The sequence below is a fragment of the Xyrauchen texanus genome, chromosome 41 (genome assembly GCF_025860055.1).
Source record: "Xyrauchen texanus isolate HMW12.3.18 chromosome 41, RBS_HiC_50CHRs, whole genome shotgun sequence".
Classification (NCBI taxonomy): Eukaryota; Metazoa; Chordata; class Actinopteri; order Cypriniformes; family Catostomidae; genus Xyrauchen; species Xyrauchen texanus.
This window is the reverse complement of record NC_068316.1, coordinates 9925552-9948935: the sequence shown is the minus strand read 5'-3', so window position 1 is coordinate 9948935 and position 23384 is coordinate 9925552. Positions and strand designations below refer to the sequence as shown.

The 23384-nt window shown below is 36.9% G+C and overlaps 1 protein-coding gene across 1 annotated transcript in view; it reads right to left on the bottom strand.

Annotated features, from left to right (window-relative positions):
- The window catches only part of bcl2a (BCL2 apoptosis regulator a), a 166004-nt gene that overhangs the window by 56517 nt on the left and 86103 nt on the right, over nt 1-23384 (bottom strand). The gene's annotated exons all lie outside the window — the stretch shown is intronic.

Genomic DNA, 23384 nt, shown 5'->3' with positions numbered 1-23384 from the left:
ATTCTAGAATTAAAAATAAATTCATTAATTAAAAATTGTATTTTCCTAAAAATATGAACTTAGTGTCTCTGAATGTCCCTAAAGGAGTTTTGTCAGATGTAGTTCACTTTTAGGGTCAATAACGTTATACACACGTCTGTTTGTTTATAATGGTAGTGTCATGGTAACTTTCCATTGATGGCTATTGCTTTTATACTGAGCTAATTATATTGTCTATCCCTTAACCCTAAACCTTTGCTCTCTTTTTTTTACAGATTGACAAAGTCATAAATTAGTATGTTTATTAAGACACATTCCTACCATGCAATTTCAGGTTTTAGTATCCATGTTGGGATATTTGGTCCCCACGATGGACTGTAGTCAAAACCTGAACCACACAAACACTCACACTGTGGGCCTCACAATGTAGTAGGGCTTGCATGGCTAATCATTTTTCTAGTCAATTGACCATCCAGAAAAGTAGCCACTGTGTTAATGAAGGTTACATTAACCTAAACGAGTCTGCTATTTTCAATATATTAAATAAATTACTTTTAGACTAGTGGCAAACTGACTGACTATCCGAGTAGTCAACTAATCGGTGCAACCGCTACAATGTAGTTGAAACCGAAACACACACACACACACAAACACATACACGCATATACACTCAGGTCAGTGCCTCAGGTTTGCCAGATTATAATCAACCACATTTTTATGGATACAGTTAAGGAAGCTTGACAGGCTCATTATGAACAACAGAAACAGATAGAATAGACTTGTTGTATCCAGAGAGGCATAAGAGTTAATTTGGCCAGAATTGAGTCCTCCTCTGGCTTGTGCTGGGTAGGAGATGAAAAGCTGATGCCATGCCAGAGGTCAAAGGTTTTATCCAATCAGACAAAGAGAAAAAATTTAATGCTGCATCCTATCACCTATTAATTTCTGTATCTATTACTGCTCTATGCAGTAGAACATAGAAACCAATGTTAGATCCATAGTCTCAAAATAAGATGAAAATCTAAAGGATGTTTACATCTGAAGTGCTTGTCACGATGCAACAATGTTCTGAGAGGTAACTAGGTCTTGACTAGGTGACTGCTAGGATGGTCTGGTGGTTACTAAGTGGTTGCTTACTAGCCCATGTCAAAAGCACCCACCACTATGTCTCTATTATACAGGTATTTCAATTTGTAGCGAAGCATAATAAGCAAATAACAACTATACAGATGAATACCTGAAAGTGTCTGCTGCCAGGATGTGGCATGTGAAAGACACAGTAATATAAGTGTGTAGTGCTGTCTGTCAATGCCAGTTTGCTTGAGTTCTACCACCATTAATTGTGATTGTTATATACATTGATGAGCCAAAATATTATGACCACTCACAGGTGAGGCGAATAAAATTGATTATCTCCTAACAATGCAACATGTCAAGGTCTGGGTAGGTTAGATGGTAAGGAACAATCAGTTCTCGTAGTCAATGTGTTGAATGCAAATTGTAATGGCCAGATGACTGGGTCAGATCATCTCTGAAATGGCAAGGCTTGTGGGGTGCTCCCGGTCACCAGTGGTGAGAACCTATTGACAGTGGTCAGAGGAGGGACAAACCACAAACCAGTGACAGGGTGTTGGGCGCCCTAGGCCCATCGATGATCAAGGGAAACAAAGGATATTCCATCTGGTCTGAACCGACAGAAGGTATACCACGAGTCAAAGAAAAGTTTAATGATGGTTATGGGAGAAATGTGTCGAAACACAGTGTATTGCACCTTGTTGAGTATGGGGCTGTGTAGCTGCAGACTGGTCAGAGTGCCAATGATGACCCCTGTCCACTGGTGAAAGTGCCTACATTGGGCACGCATGCATCAGAGCTGGACCTTGGAGCAGTGGAAGAAGTTTGCCTGGTCTGATGAGTCCCGTTTTATTTTACATCACGTGGACGGCGATGTACATGCGCACTGCTTACTTGGGGAAGTGATGGCACCAGGATGCTTTGTGGAAAGACGGCAAGCCAGTGGATGGCGTGTGATGCTCTGGGCAATGTTCTGCTGGGAAACCCTGGGTCAAGCCATTCTTGTGGATGTCAATTTGGCACGTGACACCTCCCTAAACATAATTTCAGACCAGTTACATCCCTTCATGGCAATGGTATTCCATGACGGCAGTGGCCTCATTCAGCAGGATAATGCGCTCTACACACTGCACAAATTGTCCGGGAATGGTTTGAGGAAAATGACGAAGAGATCAAGATGTTGCCCTGCCCTCCAAATTCTCCAGATCTCAATCCGATTGAGCATCTGTGGGATGTGCTGGACCAAAAAGTCCAATCCATGGTGGTTCCACCTCGCAACATACAGGACTTGAAAAATCTGCTGCAAATGTCTTGATGCCAGATACCAGATTAATCCTTCAGGGGTCTTGCAGAGTTCATGCCTTGGTGGGTCAGGGCTGTTTTGTTGGCATGCAGAGGACCAACAGCATATTAGGCATGTGGTTATAATACTTTGGCTCATCGATGTATAGAAATTTTGTTATGTTAAATATGGTACATTGAAAATGGAAAGACAGGTAAAAAAATGTTTTTAAGTAGTTCATAAACCATCCACAATCTTAAAAACCTTTCAGTAACTTAAACTTTACCAGATAACCCTATACATTTTTTAACCAGGGGTCTTAGTATTAATAGTCTGCATGAGGGAGGGAGGGATGAATGGATGGATGGAGTTTTTTGTGTTTGGTTTGGTTGAGGAAGCAAGTGTGGACAACACGTTCTATGAAAGGAACAAATGGGATCAGCCCAGAAAACAGCAAGAAAATATCAAGCGATATGTGTTGTTCCTGAGTTATGGCAACCATTTTGTTGATCATCAAGGCAAAGATGCAGGCATGCCAGGCTCGCTTCCATTGCTTTTGGTCTGAGATACATTTACACACAGCGCACTGCTTATATTTCCAGAGTGGTAACTCACCGCCAGTCTATGATATCGGCTCATAACCACATTTGTATGTTATTTATTTATTTGCATATTGCTTTATTGTTCATAACATTTAATGTAACATCATATGAGCATAAGGTTCAAATATTAATATTTATGAAATATGCTTATATGTGTAATTTTTTACAACGTTAAATACTTCTATCCTAGCTTAATACTGTATAAAGAGACTATAAATAAGGCCATAAGATTTCCATAAAAAAGTGTACACCCAATACAATTCAATTTCAAAGCCTAAATAATGGCAGTCGTGTGCGCACTGGGATTCCTTACTCACTCTGTTCTCATCCAGTGTGGAACCTACAGGCGGAATAAAATGAAAATGAAGATGTACAGACTATTTTGCATTACCAGTGACAGAGTAGTTCTCACAGGGTAACAGATAATAGTGTTTGGAGAGGGATAACTGGATAAATGTCCTTAATCCTTCAATATATACATCTCCTAAAACAAAAACCATTCACCCTTAATTTATCATCAATGTTGGCTCTTCAATGTTGACCTCTTTCTATGATTGATAAATTGATTTATTTGCTGCTTGCTTAGTAAGAGATGATCAAAATGTAACTGACTTCCTGCATGAGTCAGACCCAAGAGATGGTAGGAAGAACAAATCAAGGCACTGCTTGTGTCAGCCGCATGGGTTATTAAACAGTAAATCAATTTACAGATATTTCTGTTTTGGATAGTCTGTCTTTATCTTGTTATACAGGCCTGTCTTGTTGATCTTTATTCAAGTGTCTCATTAAACAATACAGTAAAACTGAATCAGACATCAGTGAGTACAGCTACTATATATGATTTATTGTATGCATCAACAAAATCGCATCTACTTCATTACACATGCTTTGAAATAAACTACCGAATATGATCTGAAGTTAATGGTGTATTTTGAACAAATTTAGTAGCTGCGCCTAAGCAGACATGTAAGTGTACATACATGTACATGGGCACGCAGCAACATAAAACATTTTGATAACAAGATAACATGGATCATCATGTTTTGCACACACCTGTACATTCAAGCCAAAAAGAATTACCTCCTTCTGACTTCCAAGTATTTGCTTATATCCTTTCCAAGCAACAGAAAAAAAGAAAAACAAGTTGTCAGTAATGTGAAGTTTTTGTAAAAGAGAACAGAGAAAGAATGAAGGATAGAATGAAAGTTGAAGCCAAAGAGAGCTGAATGATGCAAAGGCTAAACCTTATAAAGGTGTTTATAAAGGAATAGATCTAACATGTGTTTGATATACCTCAGGCCGTGTGTGACGTGTTGGCTGTTCTGATGTCAGAGGAAGGTCCATCAATGCAAATACATTTTCAACTGAGCCCTTGTCGATGGTCTTGCTCTCCAAAGCCCATAACTGCCCATTACTGTTAATGCAAACAGCCACATCTGCTCAATCTTTCAACTTCTAAATAAACAGCCTAGGCATCACAACACATCTCAAACTTTAGACATATCATTGCTCTCATAGCCTGTCCTCATTATGAGGGCATACAGACATACACTAACACATTAAATATGAATGCCTGTATTGGAAGGGGACAAGCACACTTAATGGACAATACAGGGCTGTTTGAATTATTCATTAAGTATGTGTTAGGGTTCTTCCAGTCCACTTGAATATGAACAGCCAAACACTTCTTCATTGTATCTGCCTCTCTAAGTGGACTTTTTATGAGGAGGCAAATGCACACTTAGGGGCTTGCAAAGATTTATCACAAAAGTTCAGTTTCAGCAGATCGATAATTCCCTTTATTTTTTAGTACTGTATATATCTCCCTTTGTTGTCTACATAAATAGTTTTCTGAAGATCACTCCACCTGCAAACTTTTTGGGGAGATTTTCACTGTTTATTCATTTTTTGGATTGGATAGTAGAAGGATATGGTAAATGGTCTGCACTTATATAGCACCTTTTAGTAACTTTAGAGGTTACCAAAGAGCTTTACACTGTGTCCCATTCACACACACATTCACACACCAATGGTGGCAGAGCTGCTATGCAAGGTGCTAGCCTGCCATGGGGATCAACTTGGGGTTCAGTGTCTTGCCAAAGGACACTTCGGCATGTTGAGTCATGTGGGGGAATCGAACTGCCATCCCTGCGATTAGCGACTGAACCGCACTACCACCTTCCCTCGTCTCCCCCTCATGAAAGGGACATGAGGGGGAGACGAGGGAAAAGGCGATATGACACACTGCAGTTAAAGCATGAGTGTTCCATTGTAAGCTACTGCCTGCATAGGCTCATAATAAATTGGAGAGAGAATGTTTGAGAATAACTTTGCTATGTGTTAGGATTCATACAAAAATGTCTAACTTTTATTGCCTTACAGACCAGCCAATCAACAAACAAAATAATCGAAGCAACACAGGGATAACATTTTCGCTAGCCTCCCATCCAACACTTTAAGAAAGGAAATGTCTGTGAACAAATTTGTTTACTGTAACAAGGTTCAATGAATGAGGAAGCGGGAGATGGCGATTCCAACTCAGGTATGTCACTCTTTATTCTCATCAACACAAACACACACACACACACACACAGCTTTGTGGTGTCTATTTCTTTCTCTCGCACTCTATGGACGGGCACCTTTTTATTTCCCCCATCTCTCACTGTGAACATAGAAACAGCAATTACCAGCAATTCTTCTCAGGTGAAAACTCTTATCGCTTCCTCTCTCCCCAGATGAACACTCGACCATGCCCTCGCATCCACAGTTACTCATTCCATATTTAGGCATTTATGCAATACAATAACTAAAGAAGCCTATTTGAATAACCTTCCCTTGTCTCATTCCAAACCTTGATGCTTTCTTTGTTCCGGGGTACACAAAAGTAATTTTCCTATTAAAATCATGGTTAGGTGTGGGTTTGGGGTTAGCGTTAGTGGTTAAACTAAGGCGAAAACGTAATAAGAAATTGTATTGGTTAATTTCTTTTTATTTCTTTTTTCAATGGGAGTAAACGTTTTTGTTTTGTTTTTGTTCTTGCCAACTTTGCCATCTCGTACATTTATGACGACTTGTCATGAGACCTACTCTCACTGAGCACTTAGTTACAGTAACACTATGATCCCAATAAAGTGTCCGACATAGTCTGCTGTTGTAGCCCATCAATCTTGAAGTTCTACGTGTTGTGCATTCTGAGATGCTATTCTGCTCACTACAATTCTGTTGACCTCACTCATCAACAACGAGTTTCTGTCTGCAGAACTGTCGTCACTGGATGTTTTTTGTTTTTGGCACCATTCTGAGTAACTCTAGAGTCTGTTGAATGTAAAAATCCCAGGAGATCAGCATTTACAGAAATAATCAAACCAGCCCATCTGGCACCAACAATCATGCCGCAGTCGTAATAATTGAGATACATTTTTTTCCCAATGATGTGGACATTAAGCTCATGACCCGTAACTGCATGGTTTTATGCATTTTACTGCTGCCACACAATTGGCTGATTAAATAATCGCATGAATAAGTAGGTGTACAGGTGTTCCTTATAAAGTGCTCAGTCAGTGTAGTTTATTAAAACTATTAGAACTAAACTACATTTATTATAAATACTTTTCAGTATGAAACTAAATACACGTATAATCAGCATTTCATAAGAGGATGCATTTGATTCCTTGAAATGATGTCTAGTTATGCAGCACACAAGGCTATAGAACCGGGCAAATGTGTCAGGAGCACACATACTAACTGCAGGTGATTCCTCTCTTTGGACCTGTCCCTCACCATTTGACTAACACAATTCAGTGCTTTGGCTCCTCATATGGAATTTAAACACTAAATGGAGATGCCATATTAATGCCAGTCTCTTTGAGACTGAAATTCAGAGTAGAAATTAAATCTAAGGTTGAGAGTCAAAAGACATGAAAGTGCCTCTAATAAGCAGTACCTCACTTTGGGAGCATGATTAGGAGGTCTGAATATAAAATACAGCAAGAAGACCTCCAGAAAAATAGAAGGAAAAAAGAAAGAAAGAAATGGAAGTGAGGTTCTTTGTATTCTTTTCATGTGCACGGACCAAACCCTAGGGGAGCTTTGCAATCCCGTTGTCTAATGTAGCACAACAAATTCAACCCAGTATAATGCAAGCTAAGCAGAAAGTGCTGAGTCCAGAAGTCTTTTCTTTTCGTTTTCAATGTCAATGAGGTAGATTTTAAAATGCAAGGGAAAAGACAAAGAATGATTTCAAGGGCAATTGCAATCACTATTGTGGAGCTTGTGTCCGTTAAAGGGACAGTTCACCCAAAAATGAAAAAACTGTAATAATGTACTCACTATCAACAATTTCTAGAGCAACAATAATCTTATGTTCTCGCATAAACATGCATGCCGCTGTGAATAAACTGTCACTGTGCTCATAAATGTGCAATGGGTGTCAAGATTTGAACTGAAAAATGATGTTCATTCGTATACTTTCGGAAGACTTCGAATATGACGAACGAGTCTTTTGGACTACATCTATTATGCGTTTAGGTCCATTTTAAGCTTTAAATTGAGTCACTTTCAACTGTCATCATATTGAAAAGACAAACAGGCATATTCATTAAAGGGATAGTTCACCCAAAAATGAAAATTCTCTCATCATTTACTCTGGCTTTATGCCATCCCAGATGTGTATGACTTTCCTTATGCTGAACACAAACAAAGATTTTATGAAGAATTTCTCAGATCTGTAGGTCAATACAATGCAAGTGTATGGTGGACAGAAATTTTAAGGTCCATAAACAATATAAAGGCAGCATAAAAGTAATCCATATGACTCCAGTTGTTAAATAATGTAAGGAAGAAGTGATCCACACTCCAATAGTAAACTATTAATGTTTCTATTCCATGACTTGTAAAGGGGAAACAGACACAGATGTTTCTGCGCACAGGCCTTCCTCAATGTGTAAAACAATCTTTTTATATACAAACCACATCTCTGTAGATTCATCATATGACTTTATGTATTCAATCATGATTCATCACAAGATAGAATCAGTTAAACGATCATCAGGTGCTAACAATAAAAGTCACACAATTTATTATCCCCAAAAAATAACAGTCAAATGTGAAAGATCCAATCATTAAAACATCTGGGATACACCATCTTTAATTAGTGCTTTGAGTGTATAAATCCAAAAAACTTAACGTTTTAACAATTCATTATTTAAATTGCCTCCTCTATGAGATCTTTGAACTTCCTCTATCCCTATGCATTCCAATCGTTTAATGCTAAGGCCCATCTCATTAAAATGTCTTGCTACTGGAGACGTTATATGTTGCCGTCTAATAGTTGATTTATGTTCATAAATCCTTAATTTTAGTCGTCGTAGGGATTTACTGATATATTTTGTGGCAAGTGCATCTTAACATTGAAATTAAATTTGGAGCTGTACAGGTTATCAATGATTTGATCTTATAACATTTGTTTGTAAATGGATATATAAACTCTTTCCATTTTATTACATTTTGGCAGGCAGCACAATTTCTACATGGAAGTGGTTAAATCCATATCTTCAGAAGCGATATGATAGGTGTGGAATAGAAACAGATTCATAGTGAAGCCCTTTTTTACTATAAATTCTCCTCCCTGCCCAATAGGTGGCGATATGCACAAAGGATGCCAATTACCAAAAACAAAACAAGAAGAATCTGAAAGTGAAATTGGAGATTTATATAAAAATAAAAATAAAATGTACTTAAATATTGATCTGTTTCAATAAACCTATAAATAACTGATATAATTAAAATTTTTGGGTGAACTATTTCTTTAATATTTCTTCTTTTGTGTTCCACGTAAGTACGTTATACAGGTTTGAAACTAAATGAGGGTGAGTAAATTCTGAAACAATTTTCTTTTTAGGTGAACTACACCATTAACTAAAATCCACTATTAAAGCCATCTAGATGTTTACCAGTTTAATCTGCCAATTCTCTTCGAACAGCATTTGTCTTAAAAGGTTTAACTTACCAGAAGCCAAAAATTGTTCTGTTGTCATCTGTTATCATTAGATGAAATCTATCAAAGGCTTTTGTGCGACATTTATTACTTTCGGAATATTATCAAAAGGGCATTCGACTAACGTTCTCAGTGAATGGGGTTTTACGGTCTCTCCTTTCCCTGTCACTATTCCAGAGGGTTTTAGGTTATTACACCAGCTAAAAATTGCCACAACCCATACAGGCCAATCCAGATAGTGCTGAGTGTCAGTATAAGTGAAAGGAGTTGGAAAGTAAGAGACATATCAGTGGAGTAAAAGATGAATTATGTAGGACAGCGATAGTTGCTATTATGGTTGATAATTGTGGATCCTAATTCTTAAGCCTCTCTGGGACGGACAGGGCTGGCATCCTGTTTTCTCTCTCTCTTCTTCATTTAGAGCAGTCACATAAAATTTCTCTCTTAGTAATCTACAGACACAATGGGTCCCCATTAACATGTCACAGCTGGAGATCTAGGCGTTCACATGATTGAGTGATCTTTGAAAAGCGAGAAAATTCTGCAGATCTAAAGCCACCACTGAGATAACAAGGCACAGGGCTCAAGTTGTTTCATGATAGGTTCTATGGAAGCTGATAGATAACCCAGAAAATGTCATGACTGATTTAATTGGTTATAACATGTAATGGGATTCAAAAGTCTACATCTGAAATGCTTCTATTTTGCACTCTTTCATAATAAATAAACGATCATTAAAAATTATACTATCAGCATAACATAATTTGAGTAAATGGTTCCCAAATGTACATTCATTTCAGAAGTTCTTAGTATATGAGCATATACACTCAAACTGGCATTACAGAAATTCTGAAATTCTTTTATTTGTTCAATCTCCTATTCAAATTGATACATGTATGTTGACAATATCATTTGTAACGAAAATATTTGTATTAAATAACAAAAGCTTTTTCACTTGTGGACTCTCTACTGTATGTGCGAATCTGTTGCTTTGATATATCCGTTGTTTTTGTTGATAAATATTTTTGTTTGTTAAACAATAATATTGGTAATGCAACCTATTACAGTGGTGAGCTCAGCTCGGCTGCGTGTAAATCTAGTCATTAAGCCAGACGGCATGTTCTGCCAAACTGATATGTGCCATTAATCAGAATTTTTATTAAACAGATGGAGGCCCAATCATAAATCCAAGCCCTGAAAGCTTCATAAAAAAAAAATGAAATAACGAGCTCCTCTTTCTCTGTGATAGGTCCATTACCCCATCTTCCCATTATACAGAGATACGATAAATATGACAGTACAAAAGAGGTGTTTAAAATGCAGACGTGTATTTCGATAGTACTATTCCCTATTGCATTAATCAGCTCAGTAAATATTTTAGCCAGTTTCCATTTACACTGTCAGACTCTCAATGTTGTAAGAAAGAGAGACTACGAGAAGCAACATGAGACTTAATAAAATAAGTACATGATTTTATTATGAGAGAAGAGAGAGACCATGTAGTGATTTGAGATGCATGAAACTTACACAAATACAGCGGCTCCAAAAAGTATATGCACACTTATGCCACACGTCTTGCATTATATATATGCCATTTACTGTAAGAAATATTGCACTATTTAGAAATATAGCATATTTTTAGGTTTCAATAGATATATTATTAAAAATGAAGACAAACAATTGGACACCTTTTGGTTATAAGTCAATTATAACATGCAATTATACAGTTTACATACATAAACATTACCAACCAGAATCAATTATTCAAGGAAGCAATGATAATGCACGATACTGCAAGAAATTAAAAGGATTATGAGTGACTTCATCCAGGTCTCCTAAGCAAGCAAATTGGCCCGGTTGTTAGGGAGGGTAGAGTCACATGGGGTAACATCCTCGTGGTCGTGATTAGTGGTTCTCGCTCTCAATGGGGTGTGTGGTGAGTTGTGCGTGGATCGCGGAGAGTAGCACGAGCCTCCACATGCTGTGAGTCTCCGCGGTGTCATGCACAGCAAGCCACATGTTAAGATGTGTGGATTGACGGTCTCAGAAGCAGAGGCAACTTTGAGGTGAGGATTGATGTGAGTAACCGCCCACCATAAGGACCTACTAAGTAGTAGGAATTGGGTTTCCAAATTGGAGAGAAAATGGGGATAAAAAAAAGATATTAATAGAATTATATTGAAGTATCACTTTATATTTCAAACAGAAACTCTTAGTATTCTGTATGTCTGCCTCAGGTGCATTTATATGTTGTGACAACTGGACTTCAAGTGGTTGTCAGGCTACAAGTTTACAGACTTTCAACCTCAGTTCTGTACATTTTGAAGGATGAATTAGCCTTTTGTCAGTATTTCTTTATAATATTTTGGATAATTAAGAAGTTATGCTGGAACACAGTGATGTTAAAAGTCTCATTGTACAATCTGTATAATTAATCAACAAAAATTAGATAATGATTTCTTTTTAACAACTAAGTGGTGTTATTCTGCTTTGACAGAGCTATAGGCTATACAAATCTTCCTGACTTATTTCAATGACTATTTATACAAATAAATAAATCCATCAATTTAAAATAGCATTTAAAATTATATACAAATCTCAGACTAATTTGTTATTTGTAAGTCTGTTTATCTGTCTATCAAAACTGATACAGTTGCATCATGCTTTGGCTCTCAGAAATGTATGATGAAACAGCGCCATCTAGCGAGAATAACATTTACATTATACTGGACTGTGTGAAAGCGTTCCTGAAATGAATCTTTATTGTTAGACTGTGCAGTGTGCGTCGCAAAGCATAATGAGTGCTTTATAACGAATGTGGAGAGTTTTGTGAATTTGAATTTCATAAACATATACTTTTGTTTCATAAAGTCATAGATTGACAAGTGGTCACTTTCACAGGGGAAAACACATTATATAAAAAATAATAAAAATTAAAAAAATAAATACATTTACAATTCTGCAATTACTCACGCTCCTGTTGTTCCAGACCCTTGACCTCTAACATGGGACACACACACACACACACACACACACAAATGGTAGGTAGAAGGTTACTCTGTCATCATTCCTTTGCATTACATTTTTCTCTACATGAGGTAGGCTAATTTTGAGGAAAGGGTTGTTTCTGGTGAAAGGAGATATATACTCTTTATACAGTCATCTTTAGTTAGTCCTCTAACTATTTACTTGGAGTAACAACTCTCTATTAAGCTCTGTGCGTGGAAAAGGAACGAATGGTTCATTCTAAAAGATGGGTTTATCTTTGCCTTGTGGTTAAAATGGCTAAAGGTGCACTACCAAAGTCCCATTGGTCCCAGCAGTAGGCCTACTTGCGGTTTTGGAATCTATACTGACACCCATCCAGTGCCGGCCTTAGCTATTAAATGTCATAAGTTGCTGCATATAGCCCAGCAACCATCAGGCCCCATTTAAAAAATCTGATGATGAGAGCCAGAATCTGAAGCTATTAACAGCTCTGTTGGTCTTTTCAATGCAAGTGAATGAATCAGACTGTTGTAGCTCCAAAATAAACACATAGAGGAAACATAAAAGTAATCCATATGACTCCAGTGGTTAAATCCATATCTGTAGAAACTTTATGATAGGTGTGAGAGGGAAACAGAACAATATTTATGTCATTTTTACTCTAATATTCTCTTTCACTTTCAGATGTGAAAGTGAAACTAAACAGGCACCACATGTGAATTTCTGATGTAACAGTGAAAGTGAAAGTGGAGATTTAGGGTAAATTATATTTTGATTCTCACCCACACATATTATATTGCTTCTGAAGGTGTAGATTTAAACACTGGGTCATATAGATAACTTTTATATTTCCTTTCCTATGATTTTTGGAGCTAAACACCATTCACTTGCATTCTGAGAACCTACAGAGCTGAGATATTCTTCTAAAAATCTTTGTTTGTGTTCTGCAGAAAACAATAAGTCATACCATGGCATGAGGGTGATTAAATGATGAGAGAATTTTCATTTTTGGAGAAACTGTCCCTGTGGTAAAGCTTTCTCATATTGACAATGGCAAGACAGTAAGTGGGACATTTAGTCTGTATTATTAAACAATGCAAAATGTTTGTTTTAAAATGTTCTAAGTTCTGAACAGCACTCGTTTCATTTTCTTTAAATTAATCTAGGATTTACATGGCCCACCAGAAGAGTTGGGACAGCATACAACAAAAGATCTGTTCAAATTAGTTTTGTTGCTTATGTTGATGTTAATGTTGATGTTAATGTTGTTCATAATGTAGTTATCGGAGTTCTGCAATCAGTTCTAAGACTTCTAAGTTAAATGGCTGTAAAGCCATAAAAAGTTAATGACCAACATCTGAATTTAATGAAAAGTTGATTTGCCATATAAACATTTAGAGCTCATATTCAGATGTATAAATCGCCCAAAACAGACTTCTAAATGATTGCCTCTTTTTTTTTTTTTATTGTTGTTTATTTATTTATTTTGTTCCATCCCACAATGTGCAGTTTGAGTTATGTCAGTAACTGTCAAATGAAAAACTGCTGTATTGAAGTTTGCATTTTGGACCGTTTGTATTCTGCTACAATATATGAAAACTAATGCACAAAGTAAACATCCGCTAAATGAAACATTTGAATTGTCTTATCTTGTTCATGATATAATATACTGTGGATGTGAGTGTTTTGATCTGACTCTAAGTTTTTGTTAGGAATCTTTTATTATCAATCATCTCAATATGTATTTTATAGTTGCCACCCTATTTGGTTCTATGTTTATTTTTTGTTTATTTTTGGATCTGCATGTTTTATTATCTGAGCCAGTTGCATGACAGCAGATGCTAAATGTCCACGTAAGCCGGTCATCTTTTAGATTTAGGTAGTCATTTAGAAAATATATGTTTACAAAGAGTGAAGTGGCAGTAAACTTATGCTGATGTTAATGATTGAAAGCAGTTAATCATCAAGGTCAAGCGGGTTACCAACTGGAACTACAGACTAAAGGCAGAAAAATGAATCAAATCAATCGCATAGGCCCATATCAATATTTGCCCCCCAGATAAAGACTTTTATATACAACAATTTAAACTAGATAGGTAAAGTTTGTTGAGACAAATTTGACAAAGCCTGGCTTGAAATTTTAAAAACGATAGAGAGATGAAAATAAATAAAATAATAGTATAGAATAATAGACAGATAACATACAGGAATAAATAAATAGAATACTAGATAAAGAGGAGGACGGAAAAAGAGAATTATAAATAAAACAGAGGTAGGTGCAGCCGGCCTACTAAAGAAAAAGAGAGAATTCTAGGCAGCACAAGTGTATCTTTGGGGGGGCGTGGTTTTGAAAAGTGGGCGTGTCCAAATCGACGGAACCGCCAGAAGAACGTCTTTCATCAACAGCACTTTTAACGAATGTGGAGAGAATTTTGCACTTGTTAATGCTTCAAATTTGTGCACCCATATTGTTAGAACACAGTGGCCTATAGCGCCACCTGCGCAGCCAATAAGAAGCGCAATCCCATTATTACAGGATTTACTTAAAGAACCCTCAACCTATAATATTTATCTCGTTACACGAGCAAACGGCACCAGACCAGACAGGTTGTAAATGTACTTTTAATGATATAGGATGCAGAGTTTCTGTAAAACACGATTTAGATAAACTGTTTATTACATGTTGATATGTTGGAGAAATATCAATTAATATTTAACTTTTCAGTTTTTTTTTGTCAAAGAAAGTTATTTGCCAAGGCTGGCTGGCGTACGTCGCACAAAGCAAACTACGTATGCATGGCGGCAGATGAACACTGTGCGAAAGTTCATCATTAACAGCTGTCACGGTCAAATCCCTATTCTGGATTTTAAAAATGTTCTCACTAAAGAAAATATTTTGGAGTTGGTATTATTTTAAAAAAGCTTTAAGCTTTTGTTCCAAATATCAGCATATGTCGCATGTGAACACATCCATGCTGATATTCAGACCAACAGCATGATGGCGAGTGATATTTTTACAACAGTTCAACAAACAAGTAAATAATATTTAATAACTAACATTTTAGACAAATATTTGCCAGTTTTTATCCAAAGCATTAAGCACAGTCTGGACGCTCTGGTTGCTCAAATCGGATTTCAAATGGTCTTTTGTATCACTCTTAAAGCGCTACACAATGATGACGTCAAAATTCGGTGACTGCAGCACGGAACCTCACAAAATTTACCTGTCTCGTTTGTCGCTGAGTTTTTCTTGTGCGACGGAGGAGTTATGCTCCGGGACTGGACAGGGCACTTATTTGGAGAGCGAGATGATGGCATTTTCCCGTATCTGTTTTGAAAGCATCATCACATGGGTACGCCTACATCGTTACCAAAGCAACCCCTGCGCTAATCTGATTTGATCACTTGCAATGAATAGTGCGGACAGTCTGCCTGAAAATATCTGATTTAAGAAAAAATCTGATTTGCCTGCAGTCTGAACATAGCCTGAATGATTCCTTCAAGAATCGGACTGATTTGGTTCAGCCCGTTGTCATAGAATAACGTTACTATACTACATTTTTGCTAAATTAATTTAACGTGCCTCGTTGTACACATTGCTGCAGTTTCCTGGTGAAATAAACCCTAGAAGCACTCAAACAAAAACTTTTATTCACTTTCACACAAATCACCTGTAAAATGGCAAATTATCGGTTCATAAACACTTTTCTCCCTGTTCCTCACACAATGCTATCTTATGACATATAAACACTTTTACTATAGTTCATTACTTTTTAACATTTACATTTTTTACATTATCGGTTAGGTTTTGGGTAGGGAAGAAAGTTGAGTTGATTTAAAACTTGATGGAGCATTAACATGAACTTAATTTGTTTAAGAGAAAATGTAAATCCCTTTAAGAGTCACACAGTGGACATTTCACCAGCCACATTATCATTTTGCAAAAATTGTCTCCATAGCCACATGATTTCATGAGATCATGCTGATATTTGAAAATGTTCAGTGATTAATGACTTAAAATGTATGTTTCGTACACAAAGCCATCTTCAGAAGACATATTACTTCAGAAGGCTTGAAATTAAGCGCATGAGTTATATAGACACAACTCTCAACAGCAATTATGTGTTTTACTTCAGGTTTGTAAGAGGGATGACAAAGTCCAATTTTACATTACCAACGATTAGAGATGAATTAGAGGACTTGAACCACTTTTTAAAGTGGATGAAGACTGCGATGCCGGAGTGGGTGCGCGCATCCCAAAAACTGTTACAACAGGCCATAGTAATGGTCACAAAGATCAAAAAAGTTGATAGCCGTGACTTTACAGTACAACCCACCAGACGGATGTCAGTAGTGAGTATAAATCACTTTTATGCTGCCTTTTGTTCTTTTTGAAGCTTAACATTTTTGGTCACCATTCACTTGCATTATATGGACCTACAGAATTGAGATATTCTTCTAAAATCTTCACACATCTGGATGGCATGAGGGTGAGTACACGATAAGAGAATATTCCTTTTCATAAATGTTTTGAATCCATTCAATGAAACTGACATTTTGAACAGATTCACGAACACTAAGGCTGTTTTATTTATTTATAAAAAATAAAAAAATGTAACAGAAGTTTTAATCTGTTTTTTTTCTACTGCAATTATTTGTTATTAGTTTAATTTGCTCAGTAATATGTCAGAAACATCCATCAAGTAAGGGAAAGTTAATTTGATCATGTTCTTCATAATTCAAGGATTAATTGGTGTAGCACGTTTTCACATTGACAAGGATGAGCAACCGAACTCGTGCATGGTTCCTCAGGTGGTTGGGATGCTCAGTCTGTTTTGTAAACATTGCAAAACATATATCTTAAGAGCAGAAAACCACTAACATTTCATTTTTCTTTAAAAAAATGTCAGGATTTACATGGCCCATCTGAAGAGTCGGGACTGCTGAAGACAAGAAAAGGTCTTTGTTGACATTCCTTTGTTTCTAGTGTTTTTGTTGTATACATAGTATACTGTATTTATAGTATATAGATAAAGTTATCAAAGCGTTCTGTAAGCACAGTTCTAGAAGTTAAATTGTTGTAAGCACACAGGTTAATTTGTGTTTGAAAAGAGATGTGTATCCCTTTAAGCATTGTGAAAACTGTTACTTGACTCTAGTAAGGTATTGCTTTATAATGCTTGGCTAAATATGACTTGTTGGTCTGTACCTTGCACAAATTCCATCCAAACGGGAATCTTATAGCAGGGATATCACCTCTCCAAAAATATTTGCTTATCTGGCCACTCAAACACGCAGACACATACACACTTGTGTCCTTGACAGGGTCATAGCTAAGACTCTTTCTGTGCTGCATGATCAATATGCACAGGAGGAACAACACCTGAATTTTAATCAGTTCCACCTGATTCTTCTTCTCCACACAAGACTTCACAAGGCTTAGTACGATGCATGTGGACCCCCAATACTGGACGTCTGAATATGATTGATTAAGTCAAGCTGATGTGCTGTTACATGTCCATACCACTTCGAAGATGTGGACATGATTCGGAAAGCTTCTGTTTATTGTTGCAGCATTGTTTCAGGCAATTTATGAATTAATTTAAACCATTATCTTTTTATATGGCTCACAATTTTTCTTTTAATTGCTTTATTTGTTTAAGTACAGTTCAGTGTTCTTTAGTGGCATTTACATACAAGCAAAAGTAAAGGAACCGATGGAACAGAAATGCATGGCAATCTGTGATTTGGTCGTACTGATAATTTGAATGGAAGTTACCATGGGTCAGTGAAAAGTTGCTTTACCTTACAAATATTTAGGGCCCATTTCAGATATAAATTGCCCCAAACAGGCTTTTTTTTCTATATATATATCCCAAAATGTAATGTGTTGAGTTATATCAGTGACTTCCCACTAGAGGGCAGTGGATGGATGTCAAACAAATCAGGAAACGCTGTATTGAAGTGTAGGCTTATATTTTGTACCTTTTGTATTCTGGTACAGTATGTGAAAACAAATGTACAAAGTAAAATTGTTCAAAACAAAACATTTTAATAGTCTTGTTTACTATTGTGAGAATGTTGGGTTAGACTTGTTTAATCTGAAAGTAAGTTTCTGTTGGGGATCTATTATTGTCAATAATCTCAATTAGGATTATATAGTTGCCTATTGGGTTCTCTTTTTTTTCATATTTATTTTTGGATGCACAGCTTACATTATTATTTCAGCCAATTGCATGAAAACAGATTGTCCATCTTAGCATTTGATTCTTGTAATTGTGGACATGTATTTTTACAAAGAGTGAGCTTGGCTGTAAACTAGATTTTCATGGAAAGAAGGCATTCATTAAGGTCAAGCTGGTGACCAACTGTAACTTCAGATCCATCCACAGAAAGTCCATTCACTTAACAGGAGTGTATGTACTGTACCACATGAACAGTTTACATAATAATTATTACAAAAATCATGATTGAGCGTGTTTACATACAGCTTATCTTGCTTACACCGATTAGATAAGACGTCAACAAATAAGGTCAAGTAAACTCCTTAAAGGTTTTCCTTTGTCGGGGTATCATAAACGGAAAGAAAAAAAACGCTCTGCACACGTAAATGTTTGCCCATTACCTTGATTTTGATTAGCATGTAAACTTGTTTTCAAACATATACTTAATTGGTCGGAACTTGCCAAACTCACGCCATTTGTTTCTATGTCAGGCAGGTTTGGATGCTCAAACAAACAGAGTAATGTTTTGATAGTGCTACAGAGTCAAAGTGCTCAAACTTAAAGGGAATCAATTTACAAATTACTTAATTATAGTTGCCTCGCTTTGTTAAATTGAGATTACAGTATTTTAACATTGAAGAAAAAAATACACACTTCAGCTTAAATCCTGTAGCTGGAGTTCTATCTGCTGTGACAGCAGGTTGTGGAAGTGCATCGGCAGCCTTTATAAACATTTTGTGAGCCGCGTGTCCCCACAGATTCCCACGTCCTGGGTCCCGGTTCATACACTATGCATTCCTTTCCAGCTTTCAACTCTGTGTTCACAGGATTGCCATTGTTTTTGCCTTCCCTGGAGCACCCGACTCACTTCAAGGATAAATGTGTCTGTTGGTGACCTAGTAAAACTAACAGCCGGCCAGCCTTGTGCTCGCTCTGTGAGAGGGGAAGAGAGGGGCCCACAGCTACTCTGATATACAGCCACACACTCACACACACTCATTAGACAGAGCAGTTAGTCTCATTGTACACAAAGTGTGTTCTTCTTTGCCTTCAGTGACTGTTACTGCTGATTTTTCCTCATTGGTTTACAACCCCCCAATTACACCGCCAGTCTCCACGTTAAACCCAGTCTCTAACAAAGCTGAAATTGTGAGCAGGCTGGCACTTATATGTCATAAATTTGTGAAATAAAACAGTTTATTGTTGGTTCACTGCTAAAGACTCATTAGCAAATGTCTAGAGTGGTAAAGACTGCAAGGAAACCAGATTTAACAAGGAAAAATCATGATTATTTAGAGACCAGTTTATTTATGTATTATTATTATTTTGCTACACATTGTGTTTTAATACTTTTAGTTGTGATTTCGAAGGCAAATATTACTTTTACTATTGCTCATACTAAAGTTTAGGGATTTGCAAAAAAAAATCTAAACCATAAAGTTAAAAATATTATACAAAATATGGTTGATTATGGTTTTTAAAGATTTCTCATTTTAAATCACACGTCAAGTTCAAATAAATGTAATCTTTGTGTCCAATTTATTTTTGAAAAACAGTATTTTCTAAAATGTAAATAAAATGAAAGCTGATTTAAAAAAATACAATGTGGTGTAACCATCAAGTAAAAGGCATTAAATACTTTATTTGCATCTTACATGAGAGTGTACACAACTTATTAATTTAATATTTTCAAGCATATTTTTCAAGGTACTCAATATTTATCTTTAGAAATACCATAAATATTGAGTCAAGAATATTAATAAAGCTTAAGCACAGACACAGGGTCTTTTTTTTTTTTTGTCACATGACAACAGAATGGCAACCATCATGTTGATTATACATGACTTTGATTTGGTTGACAAAAGTTTTTCAAATATGAATAATATTTTATAATAAAATTGTTTCACTGCTTTTATTGTTGTTTTGTTAGAACTAATAGTAAAAGATTATTCTGCACCACTCATGCCAACAATTAGCATTTTTTTCAGGAATTTCATTTTTGAATGAGACCATGATTATTTATTTTGTTCTGTCTCAGGAGGTTTACACCACATGACTTATTTTACTTTACCCATCTGGTGCTCACTTCGACGTTGTGTCGAAGAAGCGACACTAGGGGTCTCTCTTGAGAGCCTTGCGCATCTCTGAACTTGAGAAAAGGTCAATGAGAAATTGGCAGACAGAATTTGCATGGTCCGCCCCCGTATATACGGTATAAAGGGAGGGAAAAGCGTCTGTCCATTCAGAATTTTTCTTTGGAGCCGTGCGGTTGTGTGATCAGCGAGCTGCATTCACGAGACACTTCATCTCTGCAAGAGCATATGCTGTTGGATCTACAGCGCATATCAGCGACTTTCTCCTTCTCTGCACAGAAGTGTAGCTTTGCCCCTGGGTGCTTCGACGGCGCTTTAAAAAGAGAATATTTTCCTAAAAGAGTTTATTTCTCTAAAAGAGCAATACACAGCGGCATTGAACGTCCTTTTCAGGACTCGTCTTTATAAAGATGCCCTTCCACCCCTATGTAGTTCCTGGATGTGGTCGAGTTTTCTCCGCTCCTGGCGGTCACAGCCGCTGCCTTGTGTGTCTGGGTTGCGATCACACCGAGGCAGCGTTTGTGGATGGTTCGTGTTCTCACTGCGAGAACCTTACCATGGCAACGTTGCGGTAGCGGCTTCCCTTCCTAAAAAGGAATGCCAGTCCAGCCGCCCCCCCCCCGCTCCTTCTTCCCACAGGATTGAGGACGACCCGGCTGTCTATGGAGGCGATTTTGGGATGGCAGTGGGCTCGGTTTCGCCGGGTACATACCCACGAACCACCGTCCCCTGACACGCTCGTTGACTTCCGCCCGGGCTCAGGGTGACAGTGGCTCGCCTCATGGCCAGTCTGCCTATCCCCTTGAGCCCCCTGAGCTGGATGATGAGCTTGCCGCTGCATCGGAGAGTGTTCCGGCGTCTGAAGCAGAAGACTTGATTGGGCATGCCCAGATGGAGGCTGACGACCAGAGAGAGACCCCTAGTGTCGCTTCTTCGACACAACGTCTCGGAGGTTACAATAGTAACCTAGACGATAAGCCCCTAAAAAATATCAGAATGACTTTGAGCTCATAAATGAAAAATGTTTATCATAGAATACAGTATGTGTGTCCAAGACAATGTTTTGTGTTAATTGCATTTTTAACATATTTTTGAATAACTTAATAGATCCGAACCAAATAAATTAGCATCACGTCATTGACTCATGTAACTCTATTTGTATGTGCCACGGACATAAATTATACTTCAAATTGTGTGGGTTACTGAGCAGAGGTGTTTTATTTCTTTTCTAAGTGAATGGATTTGTGGTTTTCGCCTGGCAGATAGAAATAGACAGAAAAATCTCATAGATTTACAATGAAAGTGGGACCCAAGCCATATGTAGGGGCCAGAATATCATAGAGACTTGGTGTGGGCTCTTTTGACTTTAGCCGATAAGTAACACCCTAGCAACTGCATAGCAATGGCCTGGCAACCACTCACACTATGTTCACAAAATGTAAATGTCTGGTTTGACTAATTACATGATTCACATGTAATCTGATTTTATTACAAAGACAATATTGGGTGAAATAGTCACTCTAATGATGAAAAAATAATACTAATAGGTCGTCTTTAAGGCTCTGTGGTAAAAAGACCAGATTACTATTCAGTCTGCCAAAATAAGCACACCATCTATGAGATGTGTGTTGCAGCCTATAAAAATTCTGTTTGAGAGGCTTGTTTTTCATGTCAAGGGTTTCAGTCCGAAGCCCAGAAAGACAGACCCAGTGGAGGAGAGAGAGAGGTGAGTGATGTTTGTCAGGGAATTTGAAAATGAGAGACTGCAGACCAGCCAAAAGAGGGAAGGCAGATGATCGGAGTTCATAAATTTAAACACTAAAAAAAATTATTAATTTGCATGTTGTTAAACGCTGCTAAATATTTCCTCTAATTCTAAACAATTACAAATATACTGTATAAAACTGTAAGCAACCTTTGTTATAAACTTACAAAGTTCAGAAATTTACTTGGGCATTGTTTAACTTAAATGTTAAAAGGATAGTTCACCCAAATTAAAATGTTATCATTATTCCCTCTAAACCCATGACTTTCTTTCTACTGTGCAAAGAAAGGTCTTATCCATACAACAACAGTTTGTAGTCACCATGGCTGTTAAAGGAATATTGCAGGTTCAACACAAGTTAAACTGAATTGACAGCATTTGGGGTATAATATTGAAATTAAAATTTCAATATAAAATTTACCACAATAATGTATTCTGACTTTTCACTCCTTTTTTAAAAAATAAGTAAAAAATCGGGATTCCAGAGAGGCACTTAGAATGGAAGTGAATGATGCTAATCTATAAGCATTCAAATACGCACTGTTTCAGAAGTATAGACATAAATAATATGCATGTTAACATGATTTTAGAGTGATAAAATCACTTAATAAGCTTTTTTATGGAAAGTTATAGACAATTTTACAACTTTGTTGCCTAATGTCAACAAACCCTAATTCCCTAAAGCGACTTTAAAAATGACAATTTAAACAAATTTACAGCTCAAAAATTACACAAGTTTTAACAGAAGAATTAATGTAAGTGCTTTTATAAATTATAAGCTTCACATTTCTGCCTTTAAACCCTCCAAAAATTGGCCCCATTCGCTTCTATTGTTACTGCCTTTTTTTCAAAGGAGGGAGTAGTCGAAATATTTTTTTGTGGTAATCAACATTATGCCAAAAATGCTGTCGGTAACAAATTCTTCAAAATATATATTTTTTTATTCCACAGAAGAAATAAGTGCATATAGGTATGAAACGAAATGACAATGAGTAAATGATGACCAAATTTTTATTTTGTGTGGACTATATCTTTAATATGCATCCCCTACGATCTGGGACGTACCATGCATACTTTCCACACATCTCTGCTTATAAATCTGAAGCTGCTCTAAATTTTCCCATCCTCATCAGGTTCATATCCCCCAGAAGTTAGAAGAAAACATTCTATCGCCAGCAATAAATAAAACTCTGAACATTTACCAGCTCAACTGATTTATATTAAAAAAGCACCATTGCACTAAAACTGATATCATTTAAAATTCTCCTTCTTCCGTGTATCTGGAATATTTCATCTGCTGAGAGAGTATTTTTTGCACAAAGAACTCTGGGCTCAAGTTAATTTAACCTTCCTCTTCCCCCCGGGTGCAGCCCTCTGAGGCT